Genomic DNA, 16,080 nt, shown 5'->3' with positions numbered 1-16,080 from the left:
CTCCCCCCCCTCCTCTCTTTCTCTCTCCCCCCCCTCCTCTCTTTCTCTCTCCCCCCCCTCCTCTCTTTCTCTCTCCCCCCCTCCTCCTTTCTCTCTTCCTCTCTTCTCTCTCTCCCCCCCTCCTCTCTTTCTCTCTCCCCCCCTCCTCTCTTTCTCTCTCCCCCTCCTCTTTCTCCCCCTCCTCTCTTTCTCTCTCCCCCCCCTCCTCTCTTTCTCTCTCCCCCCCCTCCTCTCTTTCTCTCTCCCCCCCCCCTCCTCTCTTTCTCTCTCCCCCCCCTCCTCTCTTTCTCTCTCCCCCCCCCCCTCCTCTTTCTCTCTCCCCCCCCCCTCCTCTCTTTCTCTCTCCCCCCCCCTCTCTTTCTCCCCCCCCTCTCTATCCCCCTCGCTCTATCCCCCTCTTTCTCGCATTCTCATTCATTTCTTCCCTCGTTTTTTTACCGTTTCCGTCTGTCTCACATTTCTCTGTTTCCAAGTCACTACCATAAGGACACACTATAAATCATAGTACTAATTATATTCTTTCCTTTTGTAGGAGGCATCTTCTATAGCACGGCTTTACACGACATCGATATTGTCAGCTGGTTACTTGGCGTGAGTGTTCCAGATACAGTGTTCTCACTGGGACATGCCTTCTGTTCTGGTATGAGGCTGATTGTCATAGAATACGCAGTACTACACTGCTATGCAGGAATTTTGCCCCCTTCGTTGTTTCACTTTACTTTGATTTCTATCATATTTACCTTTTTACATTCACTAGAATCAAGGTCACATGGTGCACCTACATTAGACACTGCTGCATAATTGTTTTTATACTGCCTAGATATGCTTTTCTTTTACCCAGAGTTTTAAAGGGTGACTCTACTTTCTACTAAAATAATAATATAACATATACAATCGGGATCAAGTCCTATTGTAATTGAGCCCGGGTTCACACTATGCGGTGCAGGACCACATTTAATTCGCACAGGAATCGCACCGCATTCCTTGCGAATTATATGCAAATGTATGTGTGGTGCCATTTGAGCCATACATTTTGTGTGGCTCAAATCGCATCACATCCACACCAGAAAGGTTCAGGACCCTTTTTTTAAATCCGCACCTAAATCGCATCGTATGGCTGTTCTCACCCATGCGATGCAATTTCTGGCAATCGCATCTCATTTTGCAATCTGTTTTGGGGTGTTATTAATTTTATTGACACCCACACCTGCTCACGTGAACATGATGCGATTGCAATGCGGTGCAGGAAACGCGCAGGATTTGCAGCATTGGTGTGAACCCGGGCGAATGTTATTAAAAAAGACCTTTTTCAATCTGCAGCGCTGTCATTTTCTGTAAAATGCAATATGACTACCCGGAGGTGTGCTGCAGATGGTATACGTGACATCCCCGAAAATGTATTTTCTGCTTGTGTGATTGGCTCACTCATTTCCCAAGAAGTCTGCACTAAGATACAAGTCAGATTTTTGGCATCCCCTGTAACAAAAAATTAAACTTTTGATGAAATACTCCCAAAGAGGAAATCTTGCAGGTGCAGCAGCTGACTGATAATTGTGAAATCACTGCCATACAGATTCACTTTGCACATGGACACAGAGAAACAAACAAATATGTCTTCAGAATAACAGAGGCAGAGACCTGAAACACAGTTTGTAAAATTCCCTGCAATGTACAGAGATCACCCAGAGAGGAATGTGTTTTTTTTTTTTTTTCCCCTTAATAAAAGTGGTTACTCTAAAATATTATTTTTACAAGCTAGTCGGGCATCCTGTTATAAACCGACTCGTATCTGCTCTACAGCGTTCTTGTCATCATACAGGTTACAGATGGTGTAGGAGGCAATCCACTAAATTTCAAGTGCACATTTATCTGTTAAACAGTCTCTCAGTGTGCAAGCGTGACGTTCTTTTTAACCTCCTTAGCGGTATTCCCGAGTGTAGCTCGGGGTAAAATTTGAGTACCAAGAGCGGTAACCCCGAGTTACACTCGGGCTTACCATGCGGCGTTGCTCAGGGAGTCCCTGCAGCACTTACCTTGTCCTTCGCTCCCGCGATGTGTCCCCTGCAGCGTCCCCGGCCATCTCCTCCAGCCGATGCCGGCATCCGGCTTCCGTGTTCCGGTCCCTGTGACGTCGGGACGTACGGGCGCCAGAACCGGCGGCAAAATTTGAAATTTTTCAAAAAATGACTTTTTTTTTTTTTTTTTTTTAAATGATTATTACATAGTAAAACATTCCTGTATCAAACCATTTCACATACATTTTGTCCCGAGTGCTTTGTCCGGCGCCCTGCCTGCATTTTGACTGTTCTTTCTGCCTGGAAACTGAGAAACGTCCATGGCGTCCAAAAAGCGTCCCTTTAGGTCAGACGCGGTTTTAGACCGGCTAGAGAACAGCGATAGTAAATCAGAACCACTTGCAGAATTGAGTGATAATGATTCGTGGGGGAAATTCCTCATCAGACACTGAAAACGATTCTGCGACTGAGCTCAGCGATGTGCGAACTGGCGCTATATTTCACATTTCAGTGTTTTTGGTTTGATTATATTATTGAATTAAATTTATTATTATTATATTATTATTTTTTATGATTATTTATTAAATTATAATTTATGATTTCGTGTTTCAAATTTTATCATCCCCGGGATGTTTACTAGACTCTTGTTCGGACAGATTTCAGTGAGTTATTCCTAAAAATTACAGCCTACAATAAAAAAACTACAGATTTCCATGCAAAAAAATGTACCGCTTTGAGCACAAAAAATCGGAAATAATCATACCGCCAGGGAGGTTAATAAAGTACAGAGTTCTTGGTGCTCCCCACTGGTGGTCCCACTTACTGACTCCAATGGACTCTTAAAGCGGAGCTCCACTCAAAAGGGGAAGTTTCGCTTTAAGCCTTTGTCCCCCCACTCCCATTAAGAATTGGCACCTTTGGGGAGCGGGTACCCAAATTTGACCCCCCCCCCCCCCGGTAGTCTTCTGGAAGATGTGACAGATCCCAGAAGACTACGGGGCCATTCATAAAGCAAATTTAATGCGTTCTGTGGGACTTTCGTATTGCGAAAATGAATCCGTTCCAGAGGTCAGAAAAAAAGTTAAAAATAAGTCTTTTATCTGTTCAAAACTCTTTATAAAGTGCACTTTAAAGGCATAAATACTGTACAGGGACATGATTAAAAATGAATCCATAAATGCATTGAAAACCAATTTATCTGTTTGTATTGCGCAAAAAATATGTAAATACATTGAAAACCAATTAATCCGTTTCCGGAGGTCAGAAAAAAAGTCTTATCTGTTCAAAACTCTTTATAAAGTGCACTTTAAAGGCATATATACTGTACAGGGACATGATGGAAAAAAAAAATTTGTAAATGTATTGAAAACCAATTAATCCGTTCATATTGCGAAAAAAAATTGTAAACCGAGACATTATTTTCAATGGATTTTCATTGGTAAACCGAGGCGTTTGTAAACCGAGGTACGCCTGTATAAAGATTTATTAATTAAAACAGAGTTCCATTCATTTGTGTCTTTCATACCTACCTGGAGCTGAGCTTTTACGTTTCGTGTGATACTACAACCATTTAATTCATACTTCTTTTCCTTGCCTAGATCTAGGCACAATGAAGGATGCAGACACGGTGAACATCAGCATGAAGTTTTCTAGCGGAATCATAGTGAGTTTGGATATCAGTCAGCATTGCACAAAACCTGCGACCAAAGGCTGGAGGTAAGACTGGGCTACATGCAGTGGTGTATTTAGGTCTTGTGATGCCACTTCACCCCCCCCTTTTCCCAGAGAGACTCACCACCACAGCTCTCTGGAGCTCACCTCACATCACAGCTCACCTCTGCTCTATCAGTGCTGCCTATATCACTTTGCTCTGCCGCCCAGCCCTGGTGCCCCTCGGAGCCTTCTCATACACAGCGCCATCCACTCCCTTGAACCAGTGGCTGAAGGCAGGACAACCAGCGTCCCTTATTCCAGCGCCCCCACCCGAAATCCTTGTTTGCCTCGCGGGAAATACGCCCCTGGCTACATGAGAAGAAAACTAAAACATGCACATAAAGCATAATTCTCACTAAAAACTCACCATGGTGACACTGTACTACTTGTGGGGGGTGATGAAGATTTTTTTTTACATTGATTGCTTTTACACCCATAAAGGATGTAAAAGCAATCATTTCTCCTTCTCTCTGGCTGCATTCTTGCAGCCATTGAGAACTACTGTGTGAGCTGTGATTGGTCACAGCTTGTCACATGGTACAAGGCTGTTGTGAATAGCCCTGTACCATGTGACCTCTGTGATCATTCACAGATTTCACACGTAGTAAGCAATGATGTCAGAAGTGACATCTTGCTTACTACTCTTCCTGTGATCACTGATTGGCCAACGAGTGATCACATGATCGGGACCTCGCATAGAGGCCCCGTACGACGATCGGTGTTCCACTGTGTCCGGAGGACACAGCGGGCACCGGATCGCGGTGCTGTGCGCTCCCAGGGAGCGTGCACAAGCAGGGGGTGGGGAGTCTGTTTATAAACAGCCACCCGACCCTGCACTGCCACCGGCCAGCCATTTATAACATGGGCTGGACGGGAAGTGGTTAAGGATTGCGGATGTTTATTGTAATCCATAGCTCGGGAGATCAGCCTGATTGCACAATGCTTTCTAATAGTTGGTGGGGCTTATTTACTAAAACTGGGGATGCAAAATCTGGTGCAGCTCTGCATAAAAACCAATCAGCTTCCAGGTTTTTTTTTTTTTCTTTTATTAGTCAAAGCTTAACTGAACAAGCAGAAGTTAGAAGTTGATTGGCTCCCATGCACAGCTACACCAGATTCTGAGAGATCCAGTAAATCCCTTCCTTTGTCTTTCACAGTTCAGTTTTTGTAGTAGTAAGATGTTTATGTCATGACGTTGGTGCTTTCTGCAAACTCATTTGAAATGTCCTTTTTTTTTTTTTTTTTTTTTTTTTTTCTTTTCTTAGCTGTACGGCTGTCAGGGATCACTACGTCTAGACAATCAGAATCCTCTGTGCATTATAGAGAATAACTCCTCTTTCCCAACCCTGTCCCATTCACACCATGAGAGGTATAGAGAAGCCTACAAAGATCTCTTCCAGCACTTTATACGCACCATCAAAGGTCAGTATTGCTGACATCTTAGAGACCTGTAACCTGTAATCTTTATCCATTTAGTGCAAGGAGACCGTGCTTGTACAAGTCGTCCCTGTGACCACTTATACTCCCAAGGAGAATGTCACCAGCACACCGAGGATCTCCGGCACACCGAGGATCACCAATACGGGTCCAAAAGTTAATGAACGATCACATAGTTACAGCAAGGCAACATTTCAGAGTCTTGCAGGACTCCTTCATCAGGCATGTGACCACATCACTTCATCGGGCATGTGACCACATCACTTCATCGGGCATAAATTCATAAAGGTGCAGAGCTTAAAGAGTATTTCAAATTAAATAAAATATAACGGTATAAAATGATATTTATAAAATAGTGACAGTTCGTGGTAAGGTGCTTGATACAGGAGTTGATGGTGACTTCAAACTTCAGTGGCGTGTCAATAAATGATAGTAAAAATACGCACTCACCAGATGCGTATCTTTAAATACGCATGTAATTAATGTGACAAGAGGTCCCCCTGTCAGGATGGGACGGATGAGTTGAGCCGTTTTAACGGACTCTCCTCCCTCTGGGTGGTAGGCAGCTACAGAGACGTCTCCCTTGGTGTGTGCGAATGGAATCCAGCCAGAGGCCTCCTTAATGATGTGTGGATGCTTGTCAGCTAATATTGGAACAGCTCCCTCCTCTGGAATGGTGCCACATGAGATTCTGCTCCTATATCTTCTAGGGCTCTATTAATGAACGTTAGCTCGCCAAGGAGCCAACCAAAAAATGTCCCATAATGTAGTTAAAATGATTTAATTTATTAAATAATCCACGTGGTATGAAGATAAAAATAATTAGGTGTACAAGGAAATGGTACACTGACCATTCACAATTAAAAGATGGCCGCCTGACCTATGCTAGGTGCCGGCGGCAAGACGTCACAGCGTAATGGCCCCTTTAACGCGTTTCGTGCAAAAGCACTTCTTCAGAAAGGCTGGCCATTGACCTCTGGTCATATTAATTACATGCGTATTTAAAGATACGCATCTGGTGAGTGTGTATTTTTACTATCATTTATTGACACACCACTGAAGTTTGAAGTCACCATCAACTCCTGTATCGAGCACCTTACCACGAACTGTCACTATTTTATAATTATAATTTCATGCCGTTATATTTTATTTAATTTGAAATACTCTTCAAGCGCTGCACTTTTATGAATTTTAGCTTTTATGAGGTTTTTACTTGCTTACCTTTATGTGCATTAGCTGCTAAACTATTAAGCGCTCACTGATAATATATTTTATTGCATACTTCATCAGGCATGTGAAGGGGTCCTGTGAGACTCCGAAACGCTGCCTTGCTGTAACTATGTGATCGTTCATTAAAACTTTTGGACTCGTATTGGTGATCCTCGGTGTGCCGGTGACATTTTCCCTCGCTGATTCTGTTCGGTTGCAGCCGACTGTCGCTGCAGCACTTATAAACGCCACCATTTTTAACGCAGGAACGTGTGCGTTTGGATTGTATACTTGCACTTTATACTCCCCTCTCCAACACTCATCCACTGTGCCTTCCTCTGGTAGGGCGCCCCCTGAAATACCCAGTGTTGGAGCTCTGGTGAGCTGTTGGCCACCAAACCTGAGCACCGCATCATTGGAAAAAGGACATGTGCTCCCCCTCATGATAGATGATCACATTGGGTATTTTGTAGCGGTGGCCAGGTAGAAAGGATCAGCAGAGGATCGCTTGGGAGGTTAGTATAAAGTGCTTGGGGGGGGGGGGTTAGAATTTTCACAGACAAGGTCACTTTGCCTTTAAAGTGATTCTAATTTTTTTTCTATTTGTAAAATACCAGACATGCCTATACAGACATATACAGAGCAGCCTGGATCCTCTTCTTCTCAGGTCCCCCGCCGACGCTCCTGGCTCCTCCTTTCTGTCGGGTGCCCCCACAGCAAGCAGCTTGCTGTGGGGGCACCCGCTGCTCCGTGTCTCCATTCGTACATGGAGCCGTGGCTTGGCCCCACCCCTTCTCTCTCATTAGCTGACTGGCTGTGATTGACAGCAGCGGGAGCCAATGGCTCCTGCTTGCTGTCTCAGCCAATGAGAAGGCAGAGACTAGGGACAGATGAGGCTGTCGTGCATATCACTGGATCTCGATGAGGCTCAGGTAAGTATTGATGGGGCTGGGGGGGGGAGGAAGCTGCAGGTTTTTTACCTTTTTCACCTTCATGCTCAGAATGCATAGTTACATAGCATGGCTGAAAAAAGACAAAAGTCCATCCAGTTCGACCATTAAAAAAAAAAAAAAATAGGATAGAAAAGAAGCATCATCACCAGATAGCAGTTAGGTAGCCGTATGACTTCAGAAGAGCTTGGTTTTACTTTACATAGTTAGTCTGGCTGAAAAAAGACAAAAGTCCATCCAGTTCAACCATTGAAAAAAAAAAAAAAAAAAATTATAATCCTACACCCACAATTGATCGAAAGTTGCTGTTCAGACATGTACTGCAGAATAATCTTTATTATCTACTCTTAGAGCACCAATTGTTGCTGCAATTGTCTGCCCACCTCTGGGTTCACCCCCTGGGGGGATAGAAACAGTATCTGGTTATCCATATGTGCCTATCCTTTCTTGTATGAGTCATAATATCTTTGTGGATGATACCATCCGAACATCTATGGACTTGTTATGTCTTGTTCCTTCTTTTTGAAAAGAAACAATTTGCAATAAAAACAATTGAAAGGGAATTTGAAAACAAAAGTATAATGAAATAGAATAGAAAAGAATGGAATAGAATAGAATAAACTAGAATAGAAAATAAAGGAATAGATTAGAATAGATCAAAAAAGAATAGATTAGAATAAACTAGAATAGAAAATAAAGGAATAGAATAGATTCGAATAGATCAGAAAAGAATAGATGAGAATAAACTAGAATAGAAAATAAAGGCATAGAATAGATTCTAATAGATCAGAAAATAATAGATTAGAATAAACTAGAATAGAAAATAAAGGAATAGAATAGATTTGAATAGATCAGAAAATAATAGATTAGAATAAACTAGAATAGAAAATAAAGGAATAGAATAGATCAGAAAAGAATATATTAGAATAAACTAGAATAGAAAATAAAGGAATAGAATTGATTAGAATAGATCAGAAAAGAATATATTAAAATAAACTAGAATAGAAAATAAAGGAATAGAATTGATTAGAATAGATTAGAATATAAAAGAAGAAACAATAGAATAAAATAGGATATAACCGTCTTCTGAAATTTGAATTTTGAATAGAATACATTTGAATAGAAAAGAATATATTAGAAAAAAACAATAGAACAGGAAAAAATAGAATATAACCGTCTTTCAAAATTAAAATAGAATGAATTTGACTTAGAATAGAATAGATTCGGATAGAAAATAATAGAACAGAAAATAAAAGACGGGATAGTTACATAGTTAGTCTGGCTGAAAAAAGACAAAAGTCCATCCAGTTCAACCATTAAAAAAAAAAAAGTTATATTCCTACACCCATGATGATCCAGTTGATCCAGAGGAAGGCAAAAAAACCCAGCAAAGCACGATCCAATTTGCTCCTGCAGGGGAAATAATCCTTCCTGACCCCCCGAGAGGCAATCGGATATTCCCTGGATCCACTTTACCTGTAAAAAAAAAAACCATGAGCCTTTACAATTGCTTTAATGCTGAGCCTCACCCCTGTTGAGGATCATTTGTCACTGGACATGCTAAAGGCCTCCATTGAGTGCTTGAATTCTGGTTGATTCAGCAGCATTCAAGTTCTGAAGGCTGAGATTAAGAAAATCGAGCCATGGTGGCCTTTAGTAGTTCTCTAACATTTATCTAAAATGTAAAAAAAAAACCAACCCACTCCATTTGCAAAAAATCCTAATAAGCAACAGGTCTAGATTTGATGTTTTTTTTGTTTTTTTATTAACAAAACGAAAAAAAAAAGGTCCCCCTGCAGGTTTAAGCCACAATGTACTAGCACATTATGTCAGATTTACTTTTTAGAACGTATCGCTCCTGCGGCACCCTGTCGCCGCTGACAGGGGTGTCACCTTCACCCGGTCTTCTTCCGGGTTTTCGGGGTCTGGCCTTTCAGTTGATGATCCCTCCTGCGGCACCCTGTCGCCGCTGACAGGGGTGCCACCTTCACCCGGTCTTCTTCCGGGTTTTCGGGGTCTGGCCTTTCAGTTGATGATCCCTCCTGCGGCACCCTGTCGCCGCTGACAGGGGTGCCACCTTCACCCGGTCTTCTTCCGGGTTTTCGGGGTCTGGCCTTTCAGTTGATGATCCCTCCTGCGGCACCCTGTCGCCGCTGACAGGGGTGCCATCTTCACCTGGTCTTCTTCCAGGGTTTTCGGGCTTCGGCCTTTCATTTGACAAGCCGCAATGACGTCACTGCGGAAGCCCCAAATACGGCACAGGTATGCTGTTCCTTAGAGCGCATACGCTGGTGACATCATTTAATAAGTATTTGATCCCCTATCATTCAACAGGATTTCTGGCTACCAGGTGTCTTTCATACAGGTAACAAGCTGAGATTAGAAGCAGTCTCTTAAAGGGAGTGCTGCTAATCTCATTGTGTTACCTGTATAAAAGACACCTGTCCACAGGAGCAATCAAACCATCAGATTCTAAACTCTCCACCATGGCAAAGACCAAAGAGCTGTCCAAGGAGGTCAGGGACAAGATTGTAGACCTACACAAGGCTGGACTGGGCTACCAAACTATGGCCAAGCAGGTTGGTGAGAAGGTGACAACAGTTGGTGCAATCATTTCACTGTAAATTTAGGCCAAAATGTTTTCTGCTCCATGTCTTTGCTAAGATAAAAAAATCCCAATATGTTTAAATTAATTGGTTTACATGAAAGTTATAGCGGCCACAAATGGCGGTATAGATACTGGAATTTTATATATACAGTCAGGTCCATAAATATTGGGACATCAACACAATTCTAACATTTTTGGCTCTATACATCACCACAATGGATTTGAAATGAAATGAACAAGATGTGCTTTAACTGCAGACTGTCAGCTTTAATTTGAGGATATTTACATCCAAATCAGGTGAACGGTGTAGGAATTACAACAGTTTGCATATGTGCCTCCCACTTGTTAAGGGACCAAAAGTAATGGGACAGAATAATAATCGTAAATCAAACTTTCACTTTTTAATACTTGGTTGCAAATCCTTTGCAGTCAATTACAGCCTGAAGTGTGGAACGCATAGACATCACCAGACGCTGGGTTTCATCCCTGGTGATGCTCTGCCAGGCCTCCACTGCAACTGTCTTCAGTTCCTGCTTGTTCTTGGGGCATTTTCCCTTCAGTTTTGTCTTCAGCAAGTGAAATGCTTAATCGGATTCAGGTCAGGTGATTGACTTGGCCATTGCATAACATTCCACTTCTTTCCCTTAAAAACCTCTTTGGTTGCTTTTGCAGTCTGCTTTGGGTCATTGTCCATCTGCACTGTGAAGCGTCCAATGAGTTGTGAAGCATTTGGCTGAATATGAGCCGATAATATTCCCGAAACACTTCACAATTCATCCGGCTGCTTCTGTCAGCAGTCACATCATCAATAAATACAAGAGAAGCAGCTCCATTGGCAGCCATACATGCCCACGCCATGACACTACCACCACCATGATCACTGATGAGGTGGTATGCTTAGGATCATGAGCAGTTCCTTCTCCATACTCTTCTCTTCCCATCACTCTGGTACGAGTTGATGTTGGTCTCATCTGTCCATAGGATGTTGTTCCAGAACTGTGAAGGCTTTTTTACATGTCGTTTGGCAAACTCTAATCTGGCCTTCCTGTTTTTGAGGCTCACCAATGGTTTCCATCTTGTGGTGAACCCTCTGTATTCACTCTGGTGAAGTCTTCTCTTGATTGGTGACTTTGACACACATACACCTACCTCCTGGAGAGTGTTCTTGATCTGGCCAACTGTTGTGAAGGGTGTTTTTTTCACCAGGGAAAGAATTCTTCGCTCATCCACCACAGTTGTTTTCCTTGGTCTTCCGGGTCTTTTGGTGTTGCTGAGCTCACCGGTGCGTTCCTTCTTTTTAAGAATGTTCCAAGCAGTTGTTTTGGCCACGCCTAATGTTTTTGCTATCTCTCTGATGGGTTTGTTTTGTTTTTTCAGCCCAATGATGGCTTCACTGATACTGACAGCTCTTTGGATCTCATCTTGAGAGTTGACAGCAACAGATTCCAAATGCAAATAGCACACTTGAAATGAACTCTGGACCTTTTATCTGCTCATTGTAATTGAGATAATGAGGGAATAACACACACCTGGCCATGGAACAGCTGAGAAGCCAATTGTCCCATTACTTTTGGTCCCTTAACAAGTGGGAGGCACATATGCAAACTGTTGTAATTTCTACACCGTTCACCTGATTTGGATGTAAATACCCTCAAATTAAAGCTGACAGTCTGCAGTTAAAGCACATCTTGTTTGTTTCATTTCAAATCCATTGTGGTGGTGTATAGAGCCAAAAATGTTAGAATTGTGTCTATGTCCCAATATTTATGGACCTGACTGTATATATACAGTTGTGTTCAAAATAATAGCAGTCAGACATCAATCACTGTTTTTGGTGGAAATGATATTTCTACATGGCAAATAATTTCCTAGCAGGTGTAGTAGAGTCATAGAAATCCAACAGACCCAACAGTCATGACATGCATGCTGCTGATTCTGTGTCATTGAATCACTCATTGAAAGGGGCGTGTTCAAAATAATAGCAGTGTGGAGTTCTATTAGTGACGTCATTCATTCTTTGAAAAACAGGTGGCAATTATTGCCCTTATTTAAGGAAGGAAGGCAGCAAATGTTGCACATGCTGGTTACAGTGCATTTCTCTCTGAAATTCTGAGGAAAATGGGTCGTTCCAGACATTGTTCAGAAGAACAACATACCTTGATTAAAAAGTTGATTGGAGAGGGGAAAACATATAAAGAAGTGCAGAAAATAATTGGCTGCTCAGCTAAAATGATCGCAAATGCTTTAAAATGGCGACCAAAACCTGAAAGACATGGAAGAAAGCGAAAAACTACCATTGGAATGGATAGAAGAATAGCCAAAATGGCGCGGACTCAGCCAACAATCAGCTCCAGGAAGATGAAAGAAGGTGTGACGTTCCCTGTGAGGACTGTTACAATTAGAAGACGCCTATGTGAAGCCAAGCTATCTGCAAGAAGTCCCCGCAAAGTCCCACTGGTGGGAAAAAGACATGCTGAAGAGGTTACAATCTGCCAAAGAGCACATTGACCGGCCTAAAGAGAAATGGGGCAACATTTTGTGGACTGATGAAAGTAAGATTGTTCTTTTTGGGTCTAGTGGCCGGAGACGGTTTGTCAGACGACCCCCAAACACTGAATTCAAGCCACAGTACACTGTGAAGACCGTGAAGCATGGTGGTGCAAGCATCATGATATGGGGATGTTTCTCATACTACGGTGTTGGGCCTATTTATCGCATACCAGGGATCATGGATCAGTTTGAATCCATCAGAATACTTGAAGAGGTCATGCTGCCTTATGCTGAAGAGGAAATGCCCTTGAAATGGGTGTTCCAACAAGACAACGACCCCAAACACACCAGTAAACGTGCAACATCTTGGTTCCAGACCAACAAGATGGACGTTATGGAGTGGCCAGCCCAATCCCTGGATCTTCATCCAATAGAAAACTTGTGGGGTGACATCAAAAATGCCGTTTCTCAGGCCAAACCAAGAAATAGAGAAGAACTGTGGAATGTCGTCCAATCATCCTGGGCTGGAATACCTGATCACAGGGGCCAGAAGTTGGGTGACTCCATGCAACACAGATGTACAGCAGTTCTCAGAAACAGTGCGACTACAACCAAATATTCATGAAGTCATTCAAAGGAAAGCAAAATCTTCAAACATTTTTCAGTTTATATAGTGAATGTTTGAGTTTGTAAAGAAGAATACAAACACTGCGATTTTTTTTTTTTTTTTTTTTTTTTTTTTTTTTTTTTGAACCGTCTAATATTCACTTTTCTTCAATTTTTTTTAGAGGAACAACACAAATTTGATGTATTTTTCTTCATGTTGTGATTTGGAATAGAATGTGTCGTGTTCCCAATGCATTTGTGTGGATGGAAATAAAAGCTATTAGAAGGGTTTTCAGCTTTATTCACTTTTTTCAACACACTGCTATTATTTTGAACACAACTGTATATATTAGTAGTGGCGGCGATCAGTGACTTATAGCGGGGCTGTGGTGGGCATTCTGACACTGGGGGGAACTGACTAACTGCCACTAATATAGCGATCATTGATAATAAAAAGCACTGACACTGTACAAATGGCACTGGGCAGGAAGGGGTTACCATCTGGGGCGGTCAAAGGGTTAACTGTTTGCTCTTTTAACTGTAACTGTGCTGTGTGTGTTCTACTGTGTGAACATGCTGCTTTGTATTTGTCTGCTATGCAGATCCATACAAAGCAGTATGCTGGTGCTGACGGGAGTGATCTGTATTTGTTTACATACGGACCTCTCCCCTGTCAGTGTTCCTCAGCGATCGCCAGGTGCTGTTGGGGAATCACCTGCTGGGACCAAGTGATTGACAGCTGTAGCCGCCAATTGTGGCTCTGCCTCCACTGCTCCCCAGTCACTGGCTGCCTCTGTGTCACTTTTGCCCCCCTAGTGTTTTAATGTGTAAATGCGCTGCTTTGTTTTGCTGTGCTGTGCAGAACAGTACAAAGCAGCATGCTGGTGCTGACAGGGGAGAGATCTGTATTGTTTATACAGACCTCTCCCCTGTCAGTGTGCCTCGGCAATCACCGGGTGCTGGCGGAGAATCTCTGGCTGGGACCAGGTGATCGACACCTGTAGCCACCAATGGCGGTGCGCGCGCCCCCTATTCATAAATGCAAAATCACACACACACATATATATATATATATATATATATATATATATATATATATATATATATATATATATATATATATATATATATATATATATATATATATAAAAATATATATACATATACATACATGATTTTGCACAGCCCTGCTGCCCTGTAGCAGTAGTTCTGCTATAGGGCAATCGGGAGCGGTTAATCCCACTTTTCCATTTATACCGTTTTCACCCTCATTTGTGATGCAGATGCACTTATAAGAATGTCTTGTCTGTTTTTCAGGCAAAGAATGTCCAGCAATCACCAAAGAACAATACCTCTGTGCATTGCAGATCGCTGCAGCGGCCGAGCAGTCCTGGCAGAACGGTTCAGCTGTAGACCTGCGGAACGAGGCCGTAGATATATCTATTATAAAGACTGAGGTCATATGATCTGTTGGGAGGCAGAGGGAGGGCTAGACTCTGGATTAGAAATGGGTTTTTTATTTCATTTTTCTCTGGAGTCGGAGTTCTTCCTGTCTTGACCAGCAGAAATGGTCGTTTGCACTTGTTTTGACTTGAGGCTTTGACCAGATGGTGCTCAACATTGACTTTCCTGTCTCGCGTCTAATGTTTGATTATTCATCTCTTTATGAAGGATAATGAAGAGTTCATGGTGGTGGTCTGTTCTTAAGAGCCTTCCCTTGTGCTGGTCACTAAAGATGGCTGACTCGTGTGGGCATCTTCTCCAGGTATGGCTTCCTTAATAGGCCGAGTCCACTGCCGGTGTCCGCTTTCTTGGTGACCTCAGTTGGGTAATCTTCCTGCCAGAGCTCATTGCTCTGTTCTGCCTTATATATTTTTTTCTTTCCGGTTTTCAAGTTACAAAATCTAAAAGAAGTCGATTGATAATGAAGCACAACTGTCTCGCATTCTTTTGACCGGCACATTACGTAGGTTATCTGTATCTTGCATTTAAAAGGAAACTCCACTTTTGGTGAGGAAAACAAACAATTCCTCGAAGGAAACTCTATACCAGTGGTCCTCAACCTTTTTGGCACCAGTTTCATGGAAGATGGGTCTTTCCACGGGTGGGGGGGGGGGGGGATGGGTGATATGGCCTGCCACTAGATGCAGCCACTTGCGGATAGGGTTTGTATAGGAGTCGCTGTGCTATTAATCAGTTTTTGCAGCTGCTCCCCAGCGATAGCATCACAAACATGTCAATACTTACCTGGTTTTGCATACAGCAACCCGGATCCTCCTCTTATCGGGTCCCCTGCTGGCATTTCTGGCCCCTCCCTCCTATCAGGTGCCCCCACAGCAAGCAGCTTGCTATGGCGAGCACCCGCTTCTCTGTGTCCATTCACACATAGAGCCGCAGCTCGGCCCCACCCCCTCCCTCTCTCTCTTTTCATAGGCTAACTGGCTGTGATTGACAGCAGCGGTAATCAATGGTTCCCGCTTCTGTCTCAGCTATCTGGGACTCCCTCTCCTCATTGGCTGAGACAGAAGCGGGAGCCATTGATTACCGCTGCTGTCAATCACAGCCAGTTAGCCAATGAAAAGAGAGAGACAGGGAGTGGGTGGGGCCGAGCCACGGCTCTATGTGTTAATGGGTGAATGGACACAGATGTGCACTGGAGTCTCCGCTATCTGGGACTCCCTCTCCTCATTGGCTGAGACTCCAGTACACATCTGTGTCCATTCACCCATTAACACATAGAGCCGTGGCTCGGCCCCACCCCCTCCCTCTCTTTTCATTGGCTAACTGGCTGTGATGGACAGCAGCAGGAGCCAATGGCTCCCGCTTCTGTCTCAGCCACTAAGGAGAGGGAGTCCCAGGATAGCTGAGACTCCAGTGCACATCTGTGTCCATTCACCCATTAACACATAGAGCCGCGTCTCGGCCCCACCCCTCCCTCTCTCTCTCTTTTCATTGGCTAACTGGCTGTGATTGACAGCAGCAGGAGCCAATGGCTCCCGCTTCTGTCTCAGCCAATGAGAAGAGGGAGTCCCAGGATAGCTGAGACTCCAGT

At 43.3% G+C, this 16,080-nt stretch overlaps 1 long non-coding RNA gene across 1 annotated transcript; it reads left to right on the top strand.

The window, feature by feature from the left end:
- The first annotated feature begins 510 nt into the window (after nucleotides 1-510).
- On the top strand, nucleotides 511-14,957 carry LOC149428655 (uncharacterized). Its single transcript, XR_016310698.1, has 4 exons — nucleotides 511-640; nucleotides 3,614-3,731; nucleotides 4,994-5,150; nucleotides 14,346-14,957. It is a non-coding gene; the product is annotated as an uncharacterized LOC149428655 (long non-coding RNA).
- The last annotated feature ends 1,123 nt before the right edge of the window (nucleotides 14,958-16,080 follow it).

Source organism: Staurois parvus, unplaced genomic scaffold (genome assembly GCF_062004578.1).
Source record: "Staurois parvus isolate SC_StPar_1 unplaced genomic scaffold, SC_StPar_1.0 ptg003059l, whole genome shotgun sequence".
Lineage (NCBI taxonomy): Eukaryota > Metazoa > Chordata > Amphibia > Anura > Ranidae > Staurois > Staurois parvus.
Note: the sequence above shows the minus strand (reverse complement) of the source record. Positions and strands in the feature narration are given on the sequence as shown.